The 11,887-nt window shown below is 37.6% G+C and overlaps 1 protein-coding gene across 1 annotated transcript in view; it reads right to left on the bottom strand.

Moving 5' to 3' along the window:
• The window catches only part of Csrnp3 (cysteine and serine rich nuclear protein 3), a 183,713-nt gene that overhangs the window by 158,707 nt on the left and 13,119 nt on the right, over positions 1 to 11,887 (bottom strand). The window contains exon 2 of the mRNA XM_021155449.2: positions 10,251 to 10,412. The gene's annotated coding sequence lies outside the window, so the exon portion shown is untranslated. The remainder of the gene's footprint in view (positions 1 to 10,250; positions 10,413 to 11,887) is intronic.

The raw sequence follows: 11,887 nt of genomic DNA, 5'->3' as shown, positions 1-11,887 counted from the left end.
CTCCATTGGGGGCCCTGTGATCCATCCAATAGCTGACTGTGAGAATCCACTTCTGTGTTTGCTAGGCCCCGGCATAGTCTCACAAGAGACAGCTATATCAGGGTCCTGTCAGCAAACGCTTGCTAGTGTATGCAATGGTGTCAGGGTTTGGAGGCTGATTATGGGGTGGATCCCTGGATTTTCTTAATAGAATAGAAATTCTTGGAACCTGAATTTGGGTAGTCATTGTTCCCTTTGACTGAGGGTCAGAGCTTCCTCATTTTGCTTTGAAGAAGGAACTCAGAGTCTCCATACTTTTCCAAACATGCCACTGTTTGTGGTTGCACGATTACCCTGCTGTAGTGCCTTAGGTACAAAGGCTAACTTTTTCTCTGCTGCATATAATGTGTAGCTTAAAGCTGTATTTTTCCAGAATGATTCTATGCACTCCGCCCCCACGCACACACAAAATAAATTAATTAACATGTGATTTAATTTTTAAAAAAATGAACATTTTCAAAAGAAGTTTAAATGCACCTACATTGTAACAATTTTATATTGGAAACATAGTTACGTCCATCATTTTAACAATTAAGATGATCAAATGCACTGATAACTTTTTTGATGAGGTTTCATATTCTTCATTAACTTAAAACGCTGAATGAATACATGAATGAATGAATGAATGAATGCAACTTTTATCTAACACAAAGTAATCGCTGGCCAAATTGAAGGATGTTCTGTGGAAATCACTTTAATTAACTAAAAATTAAATAAAATAAACAAACATACCCATACCTTCCCTCATACTAAAAATAACCTGTCAGAAAGTCCACCTCAAAATAAAAACAAAACACATTTAAATCTTAATAAACACTAGAAATCAATGTATAAAATTCTACTCTGTATAAAATAATAGATACAGTATCAAATTTTTTTGGAATGGAAAGACAACCTAAGATTAATCTACCACAAACATACCTATCTATACTTATGTATGTCTATATATCAAGTCAATTTGGGCAAAGTATGGGGTAAAAACACTGAAATATTAAAAGTGAAGATATAAACTGCTCAAGCTTCATATCAATCCCTAAAGGTTTTCCCTAGGGTTTAAATGTGAACATGTCATAACAGTAGTGTTAAGTGATGAATACTAGAAAGAGATTACAGAGGTAGGAAATATGGGTTAGGGATGAAGAACACCGTTTTTCCCTTACACAGGACCAGGTAAGCACCCACCCACATGGTTTATAGCCATCCATAACTCCAGTTTCAGAAGATCTAACAACCCCTTTAGTCCTCGACAGGCACCAGCCATGCATGTGGTACACATATATTCCTGCAGGCAAAATATTCATACTCGTGAAGTAAAATGAATAAATCTTTAAAGAAGAATTGGAGGAGGAGGAGGAGGAGAGGAAGAAGTAGTAGTTGCAATACATGACCACAGAATCTTGTTAGGAAAGAGCTATATGATAATGACTAGACAAAGATAGATAGATAGATAGATAGATAGATAGATAGATAGATAGATAGATAGATAGATAGACAGATGGATAACATAAATCACACATAATTCCAACACACAGAGAAAATAAGTTTACTTTTCTTAATATCCCAAATACAAGATACATGCACGCACACACACCAAAAACAGTGGGAGCATGTAATTTAATGAAAGTGTTCAGCGATGTGAATACATCTTTTACCAATTGATCTATTTATCCCACTGGCATTGTCACCTGCATGGCAATCAATTCCATCACTTTCCCAGAAAGTATTTAACTACTTGCAAGACATCTAGGTTATATATATATATTTGACACTAAAATATTTCAAAAATGTTCTATAAAGCTAAAATTATTTTCACATCTCTATTTTTAAGAAAATGAATATGAAATTTGGTTAAGTATTCTTAATATATATATATATATATATATACATATATATTTATGTGAAAATGTAAATAATCTGAAATCTTTACTCCTCTCTAAGCCAAAGTAAGAGTTGCCATAGAAACCGCAAATGGCAGATAGTCAGGCCTGACACAGCATCGAAAAAAAAAGGAGCGGGGAAAAAAAATGTACCAGCTTATTTGTAGAAATCAGGACTAATTTCATTGGAAAAAATGACCCATATTTCAATTTTTTACTTTCATTATTTCTTCCTAACCAATAGTCTCAAAATTAGGATTAATGCCAAATTCTGATATCAAAGCTTACAGTACATATGCCCTTTAAGATGAAGGAAATGTATATACTAATTTTCAGGTGAAATATAAATATTGCTTTATTTAAGAGTAATATTCAAAACATGATTTAAAATGAAAACATCTATTTTACCTCAAAATACTTCTAAGAATGTTATCTCATAATCATGAAACAAAGTGTATAGTCCTTGCACCTGAGGTCTCTCTGGGTGACGAGTAACAGTACTCAGAACAAAATTAATCTGGCCAAGAACAACCTCTGTCTCGCCTCTAACCCAGAAGACACATGGCAGAAGTGTCTAGTGTGTTAGCATCCAACCTAGTCTTCACCAGACTTCATGGAACTTTGAGAATTGTTTAAAGGCAGGATTTAGTGTTTGTTGCTTGTTTTGGGTTTTGTCAATTTTTATTTATTTGTTTGTTTGCTTGTTTATTAGTTTACTGATTTCTGTTTTGAAAAGGAGTATTTTTGAGATAATTAACATTTGGTGATATTAATTAAAATCTCCAAATAATAATAATTTCCTTCTCCTCCTTTTTTTTCAGGTGACTTAACAGTTGATGTGATGATGGTTTGAGTAGATAAAGCCACTCAAGAATCGGAATACTTGGCCCACAGGGAGTGGCATCATTAGGAGGTGTGGCCTGTTGACATAGCTGTGGTCTTGTTGGAAGAAGTGTGTCATTGTGTAGGACTTTGAAAGCTCATATATATGCTCCAAGCTCATATATATGCTCCAAGCTCATATATATGCTCCAACTATGCTCAGTGTGGTACATAGTCTCCTGCTGCCTATGGATCCAGATGTAGAACTCTCAGCTCCTTCTCCAGCACCATGTCTACCTGTACTCTACCATGCTTCCCACCATGATCATAATGGACTAAATCTCTGAACCTGTAAGACAGCCTCAATTAAACGTTTTCTTTTACAAGAGTTGCCACGATCATGCTGTCTCTTCACAGCATTGCAAACCCTAAGACAGATGACTATAAACCTTCATCAACTTCTGAGAATTGCCAACTATATAGATGAATCGTTAGTAGTACTTCATTGTTCCATTTGCAGTACAAAATAAAATCAAGTACAACTGACTTTACTGCCATTTTAACTGACTTGAAACACTTCTCTACTTGAAAATTAAGTGGTATTAAAAGGAAGTCAATGCCTTTACATGTTTTTTACATAATGGTCTTTGCTTTAGCTTTTACTATATTTATGATTGCTCTTTCTTTGTTATTTTACAAACTACATTTTTAACTTGGTTTCATCTAGGCATAGAACTTAGTGTGTTTGAGACTTATTTAAGTTTAATATGTGAGAGATTGCTGTCACTGAGCATGTAAAACTTCCACGACAATAAATATGAAACCTTCAAACATTCTGAGATTATTCTCAAACTCTTCACACACACACACACACAGACTAGACAATAAAAAAATGTACTTCCTAAAAGTAGAGCACTACATATTATACTCTATACAGAAATTGTTACAAATGACTCTTTACTTTCCTAAGCAATTCTTTTCTGTATTCCCATCACACAGATGTCAAGAGAGCCTGCTCTATGCAATAAATTGTAAAGCCTTTGGAGAATCACTAAGACATTTGCTTCAGGCACTGATGCTACCAGCAGCAGCGTCGTCCTAAGCAGCCAGTCTAGAGCTAGTAATTCTCTCGGTTCCAAACCAAACCCAGAAGATAATGGAACCGGGAAGATGGATATTAGAATTTTAATCACCCCACTTTTATTTGGGTCTATTTAAAGCCACAGTATTTTTCAGTCGGACAATTTGTTATTCTGCACTTGTGGCCACCCTTAGATGATCTGAAAGGAAGGATATTGAGGCTGAAAAGGAAAACAGGTAAATTATGAATGGAAACGAGCCTGTCACCCAGGAACTGAGCTGAAACCTATTGCTGGTACAGAAGCAATTCTAGCAAGGAACTGGCTACAGAAACATCTCACTATCCCCAGGTATACACCTATAGATTTCTAGGAATTTCATGAGAAACAGCACTTGCAGGAAAAGGACATGTACTAAAAGCCCTTGTGTAATTCTCCTACTTCAGGTTTTTCTTTATGGAATTAGAATTTTACCAAGGCATCTCCCTGTCATTGCTCTTATTAAAGAAAGAGAAAAGGGGAAAGTGGTTTCTTAGCTACCTTTTGAGATATAACTTGAGACATACATACACACATACAACGTATCTATGCTACTTTAAGACAGTTAATTATAATTGTCCCTGGAGGAGCCAATTCTCACACTTGGGAATGTCTTACCTGTGTCTAAGAAGTGTCTTTGTCTTAGCCCTTCTGCCCAAAGTCTCTATTAAAATTATCTTTAATAAAATGCCTAAGCTGGGCACTGGTGGCACACACCTTTAATCTCAACAGTCAGGAGGCAGAGACAGGTAGATCTTGGAGGGCAGTGTGGTCTACAGAGTGAGTTCCAAGACAGCCAGGGCTACAACAGAGAAACCCTGTCTCAAAACCAAAAGTAAATAAATTAAAAATAAAAAAGCCAAAAAAATCTCCTGTTTCTAACAACAATCCTAGCAGTCAGATTTCTAACAACTCCAAGGATTGTTTTCTGAAATTTTTTTGTGCCACAAGACAATAATTTCAGTTTGGTTTTAAGTCCCTAAAAGATTAAGAGAACCCTTGAGTCTGCAGATAGCAAAAGCATGCTGCTTCTGCCCCTGACCAGTGACAGACCTGACTCTCTACTGAGAGGTTTATAAAATGTAAACCTTCTGAGGCTTATTTGTAAACAGATTATCCTGTCAGAGAGCAACGTTTCGATCACTAATGTGAAGATGGTGTCATTAATATTTAATAGTGACTTTAATTCTTCTCTGAATGAAATAGTTACAAAATCAATCCACCTACAAACATCCCGAGTAAATAATAGATGTAGAAAGCTGGGAATTTTTCTACCATATAATCCAAGATCACATGCTAAGAAAGCTTTATCCTTTCCAGCTAAGAGTACCATCCCCACCTCAGGATGTCCCTCATGGTTTACTTTTTCACGACAGCTAACAGAATTAAAACTATCGCTTCGCTATTCTGCATTCCTTGTCACAGACACACCAAATTCTACTTGAAACTTGGCCTGGCTAAGCTTTTAAACTTGATGCTGGATTTCAATGATTTGTCAAGGTGTAGAACAAAGAAACAAATATAAAAGCAGACTTTGTACCTCTCCATTGCAAGAATAGAATTACTCGATTTAACAGGAAGTTAGGATTAAGTGAGCCCAACTGAAATCCAAGGGCAATGGGCTTCGAAAGTCCTGAGTTAGGAAACAAGTAATGTTGTACCCTGGGGTTGAAGAGACAGAGAGATATTGCCTGTTTTCTGGGAGGCCCACTTGCCCAACTTCCGTTGTCCCAAAAAAAAAAACCGAGGTGTGTGAAGATTGTTACCTATGGAGGCAGTGACATAACCCTGGATTTGCCAGCTACTGTTCAAGATTCCCTCTGTGTACTTCAACTCACCCACCTCTCATGGCAACGTTCCCACCATTACCAAAGTAGCATCATGTCACAAGGACAAACCAATTTCTTTCATGTAAATGTAAAACACGTTTGCCTTGTGACATTTCCATCAATGTCAGTGACACACGAGGAAAGCCAGCCCGTCGCTTCCAGGCAGAAAGGGGAAGCGAACTGTCACTTCACACTCCTCTTGAATTCTTGCCCTGCCATATTTTTTTGTTTTTTGACTCACTTAACTTTTGCCAAAAGAGTAATTCATTCTACACCTAAGAGAGTTGCCAGAAAAGAGGCAGCCATGTCACTGACTTGACGAGTTGGTTCTCTGTACTTATTAGTCAGCCATGGATGTAAACCATCGGGAACAGCAGAGATGGGTGGAAAGGCAGGGTGCATGGGTAGGTATTAACGTACTCTACCGCAGCTTAACTTTCAGGCTTCTCAAGATCCCTCCGTGGTTTTGGCCCCCATAGCTTTAGAGTGAAAGTCTAAACAACTGCTCTGAAAGTCACTGTTAATGTTCTTTGAGTTAAAGAGGAGATTCAGCAACTACTGTTGTCTTTTGTCTTAGCTTGCACCAAGCCTCAGGTTCTCTGAAAGAAAGGAACCTGAATGTGCAGATTTTCTTCTCTTATCCCAGCTTTGGAGTTAGTAAGGTTTTGTGATTGCTAGCAGACTGAGAGTAGCCCACAGTAACAGGAAGAACTCAGCAGATTACATCTGCCTGCTCTTCTTCATCCCCCTCCTGGTGTGGCTGCACTCACAGTTCTCGGCCCCAAGTTACCAAATGATAAATAGCAGCATTCTCTTCCAAAGGAGAATCTGTAAACAATTTTCTTCAACTCTAGAAAGGTCACCGTGACAAGCCCATCAACTATGCTGATGATAGGGAAAAACAAAACAAAACAAAACAAAACAAAAACCACCACCACCCCCAAAATAATAAATAATAATAATAATAATAATAAAACTTAGCAAGGTTTACAACCTAAGATTTCTCTGACAATGGGCGAGAGTGTCCTATGCCGGCTGTGGGTATGGAAGAGGTTTTATTTTTCCTAGAAACTGTTCAAATGTCCAGATCAACTGCTGTTCCTTCACTCTCTCTAACCTTTGCTAGAGTGCCATCACGATCATCCGGAAGGCTTCTTAAACCACATCTGTAAGACGCACTGATGCTTAAATGAAAGTCACAGGTGCTTTGTAAATGCGCAAGCTGCAGAAATCAACTGCAGTCTGGCATAGAGAAGTCTTGAGATTGATGTTCCCAGGACAAAACCAATTTGTGACTTTAGGAGATGCACAAGATAGCCAGGGTGTTGAAAAACAAAAGTGGAGCTTATTTTTTTAAAAAAAAAAAATCACGGAGGTGTGGCGCTTGCTCTTCTGTACTCCTAGATTAGTATTCTATACTGCGAGATGGAGCTACCTCAGGGAAACGACATCTTAAATGATGGTGCTTTTCAGGAGTGGCTAAAGGGAAAAAAGACTGAGAAACACTGGACAGTTTCTCTACCAGACCCGACTTGAAAGCACAGAGAAGAGGAATTGTTAGAGAGTCCCCCACAGTCCTGCCTTTAAATGTGGACCACTGTTTTATTGTTTTTGTTTTTTTTTGTTTTTTGGGGTTTTGTTTTTTGTTTTTTGTTTTTTGTTTTTTGTTTTTTTTAAGGATGTGAGCATCTGGTAGACTCTTTCCTTTTTATAAGAAAAAAATTTAATTTTCTTGATAAATCCATACCATGTATTTTTGCCTCATTCTTACAGCACTTGAGAATTTTGAATTATCGCAGGGAGTATATCACTCAGTGGTGGAACACTTGCCAAGTAGGTACAAAGGCCTGGATCAAACTCCATCAAAAAAGAATGGAAATCTATCAGAATTAATCTGTTCAGTATAGAAACTGTTAAATTAATCTGCTAAATATAAAATGTTTTATGCCTTTCTAGGCATCGAAGGTCATATCAAGACATAAAGTCACTGTCCTGGTCTTTCTTAAGGATACAGTAGCATAGAGGGTTTGAAAAGGCAGCAAACAGACCTCAAAGCAGATTCTCCCACAATGCTTTGTCTGGAAATAATTTTTGGGTCACTAAACAGTCTTACTTCCAAACTGCGGCTATCTTCACAAGAGTTCGTAAACCTTCTACTCACTTTTTAAACTTGTTGCAAGGTCATTTAAAAAGTTCTGCATTGATCAAGAGGTTAAACAATACAAAGCCTAAAACTTCTTACAAAATCTGATGGTTTCAACTCTCGACTCTTTTAATAAGGATGGAATATGCCCAAGTATAAAATATTAATTCTTAAATCCTGAGCAAAAAGCAAGGCACAAAAATTGAATTTTTGAGCTCACAGAGATATGTGTATAATGTTACTAGGGATTTTAAGGATGTCCCAGTGAGTTTAAAATCCCTAAGTACAAAACTCCCTAAGAACTAAGAACAGGGAAGGTAGAAAAAAATCTACATGAAAATAACATTGTATTATTTTGTTGGAGTAATTTTTAAATTTACTTCATTAAAAGACAGAAATTATTCAACGCAAAATGCAAGCTTTAAATGACATTTGCTCTGGTTCTGTAACTGCTCCTGGTTAGCTTTTCTGTCAACTAGATACAAGTTAGAGTCAGATGTGAAGAAAGAGCCTCAACTGAGAAAAAACTGTCATCAGACCAGCCTGCAGGAAACCAGTAGGGACATTTTCTTATTTGATGACTGATACAGAAGTGTGCAACCTATTGTGGGTACTGCTCCCCGTAAGCAGGTGGTTTGGGATTGCATAAATGAGCAGGCTGAGTAAGCCACGGAGAGCAAGTCAATTAGCAACATCCTTTGATGGCCTCTGCTTCAGTTCCTGCGTCGAGGTTCCTGCCTTGAGTCCCTGCCCTGACTTACCTTCATGATGAACATGATGGAAAAGACCCATAAGCTGAAATAAACATTTCCCTCTCCAAATTGCTTTTGGTTATGGACTTTTTTCATAGCCACAGATAGCCAGCTAGAGATCCTGTAAGGCCTATGTTAAGTTACAGAGCTCCATTGATTTTACTTCGTTTATTAACACATCTACAAGATAACTATGGGGATCTGCAGGTAAAGGCAAGTTCAATCCCTACAACTCTCATAATGGAAAGAAAGATCTTACAAGTTGTCTTCTGATCTCTACACAGGTGCTGTGCTATACACACAGACACACACACAGACACACAGACACACACACACACTACAGATAAGTAAATGTAACAAAAATTTTAAAGAGATAATTATAAGTATTGGGATGTGGCTCAACAATTTAAGAATTAATATTTTATATTTGGGCATATTCCATCCTTATTAAAAGAGTCAAGAGTTGAAAACATCAGCTTTTGTAAGAAGGTTTTTGCTTTGTATTGTTCAATCTCTTGATTAATGCAGCTGTACAGGGCTCTGGGTCAAGCACTAATGCCACAAAAACAAAACAAAGTAATAATAATAAATGATAATAATAATGATAATAATAATAATAATGTTTTCAAGTCTTGCCCCCATTAATGGTTAAGTTTAAATGGGCAGAATTATGAAAAAAATTCTATATCAAAACTTTACTTATGTGCATCTTTTTACAGTGAATGTAACTAGAAAATGAATGGGATAATGAATTCAAACATATCCTATTATACTCTATGTTCTTTTTACCTTAATCTCCTTATTAGAAATATGTGTGTGTGTGTACATAGGCTTGTATCTGAGCCTTGCCTTTATCTACAGAATTTAAGAATTTTATTGTCTCAATTTTGCAGCACCATATTTTAAAAACATCTATTTTTAATATTATGCTATTATACTTTATCATTATACTTTATTGCTGTATTACTAAATTTTTATTACTAAATTTATTTATTTGTATGTGTATGCACATGTATGTGAACATGGAGGTAGAGATCAAAGAACAAATGTCAGGCACTCTTTCTCTCCTTCCATCATGTGGATCCCAGGGACCTGACTAAGTGCATCAGGCTTGGTGGTTTTATCCTTTACCTTAACCACTGAGTTATCTAACCGGCCTTTTCTCCTCACTACCCCCCCTTCTTCCTTCTTCTCCCCCACCCACGCTGAGAATGTGCCTCAGTGGCAAAGTATGCCCCTAGTATTTGCAAGGCTCTGGGTTTGATTCTCAAAACTAGTATAAAAAAATAAAAATAAAAACTACCTTAGGTGAGCACATTGCACTTAGCAAATACTTCCCAACCTATTGACATTGATTACAGTACTAGATGCTACAAATGAAATGGCTCACTTGTTTCTCTAACAAAGAGAAAGCAGACGATAAAATGACTTTTCGTGGCTATCTGCTTACCTCTGATGAGACTAAATTCTGACTCCTCTAGACCAATGCCATTAGAGAGGTGAACAGAAGCACATCATGACTAATTAAACAAAACGATACTTTCAAATGCATTTGTATGACGAAGAACCTGGAAGTAGCTACGAGATAGTGAATTAAGCTGAAACACCCGAGTATCGGCCATCCAGGTAGAATTTAGAGGAAAACACGAAATACAGCTTCAGATACTCACGGGTAAATGATCAGGTGTGGACACACTGACACTATCAAGACTCTCAGCACTGTAACAGCTAAAAACGTCATCATCTGATTCCTGCACAGAAGAGCAGAGTGAAGCGCTGTCAGCTTCTTCCAACGTCCCCTTTAAAATTCCACTCATAGCTGTCACATGGACCTGCAGAAGGAACGGGAGCCGAGCATTGAAATCTGTGCCCGCTGACTGCAGTCAAGGACTTGAAGTCATCTTAGGATCTAGTGCTTTGAACCACACAGACTGCACTACCTATAACGCTGGAAACCACTGCAAACAATTATACCCTGATTCGCTCTTATTTCTCATTCTCATTCTGGTAACATTATCGGTAAGACAGAGTTCGAATTGAGAGTATGGAATCAGAAAGCTGCATTAGGAAGTACGGCTTCATGCTTTCAAATGCCAAAACCCAAGTCAAATACATTTATTTGATTTGTTCTAGTAAATCGTGTACTGTCATTGACAGAGCCAGAGTTCAGAACAAAATGGATCACTCACTTGCATGGCTGTCATACCAGGAGCATACTGATGAGGGGGATGTCTGTCTTGCTGGGGGTTTCTTTTTACTTAGGTACAAAGGCATCTACTTTCCTGGGGCTCTCTGTCCATCAAAAATCAAATTGGCTGCTAGGAATGGCAATACCTGCAGAATTTAGATGCCTTATCATGTTTCCAGTCAATTCAGCAGAGCCACAGGGAATACTCAAGGCCCGTGCCAAGGATAGCTGAATAGATTTTACACATGACAGACTGCAGTACCTAAATCTTTTTGCTGGATAAAACATTAATTTAAACTTCTTCACTCTTTGTGGGAGCATAGGCTGGGAGAGCCATTCAGGTGCAGGTGGATTCACAATTTAAAAAAAAAAATTAATGTCAAGTTGGAGGAATCATTAAGCCACAGAGAGCAACAAATTTCTCTGAATCTGTAGAGAACAGTAAGTAATCAGGGGTCATAAACACAAATAACAACAGTGGCAGACCTTCAGGAGGGACTAGGGTTGGCTGTGATAAAATCATGAAGCCCCCTCATTGTCTCTCTTATGTGCCATTTATAACAATGCTACCAAGAAATATGCCTTTTCTAAGGGGGAATGATACATAGCTACAATAATAAACAGCCTCTCAATCAGGTAGACAGAAGGTAGTGGGTACTGTGATGTGACAGATGAGAGACCACATTCTCTGGTCTATGAGAGAGATGCCTACTTGGAGCTAGATCATTTTGGCTAAATTCTTTCACAGTTTAACCTACTATAACCTGACCAGTGCCTTGTTTACATAGCCAGAAATGGCCCTTTACTGTGCTAGACTTCATACTCCAGATCCACTTAGCACCTATTGATTTTCTTTGCAAAGCTAAAGAAGCTGTTTTCAAATTACATTGTAATTTGAAGTGCAATTTACACTGAGTCAACAACACAGATAAGAATAGTCAGCATTAGTGACTTGGATGGTTAAATGACTGGGGCACTAAAACCTTGTCTTGCCCCTCAACACAGTCCTATGAGTAAATGCCTTTAACCAGCCATGTATTGTTGAGTGAGCCAATATCACAAAGAAACCCTGGTAGCATGAGTTACAAAGGAGGGGTTGTTTTATTGAAAGTCCAACCT

This window comes from Mus caroli, chromosome 2 (assembly GCF_900094665.2).
Source record: "Mus caroli chromosome 2, CAROLI_EIJ_v1.1, whole genome shotgun sequence".
Lineage (NCBI taxonomy): Eukaryota > Metazoa > Chordata > Mammalia > Rodentia > Muridae > Mus > Mus caroli.
Note: the sequence above shows the minus strand (reverse complement) of the source record. Positions and strands in the feature narration are given on the sequence as shown.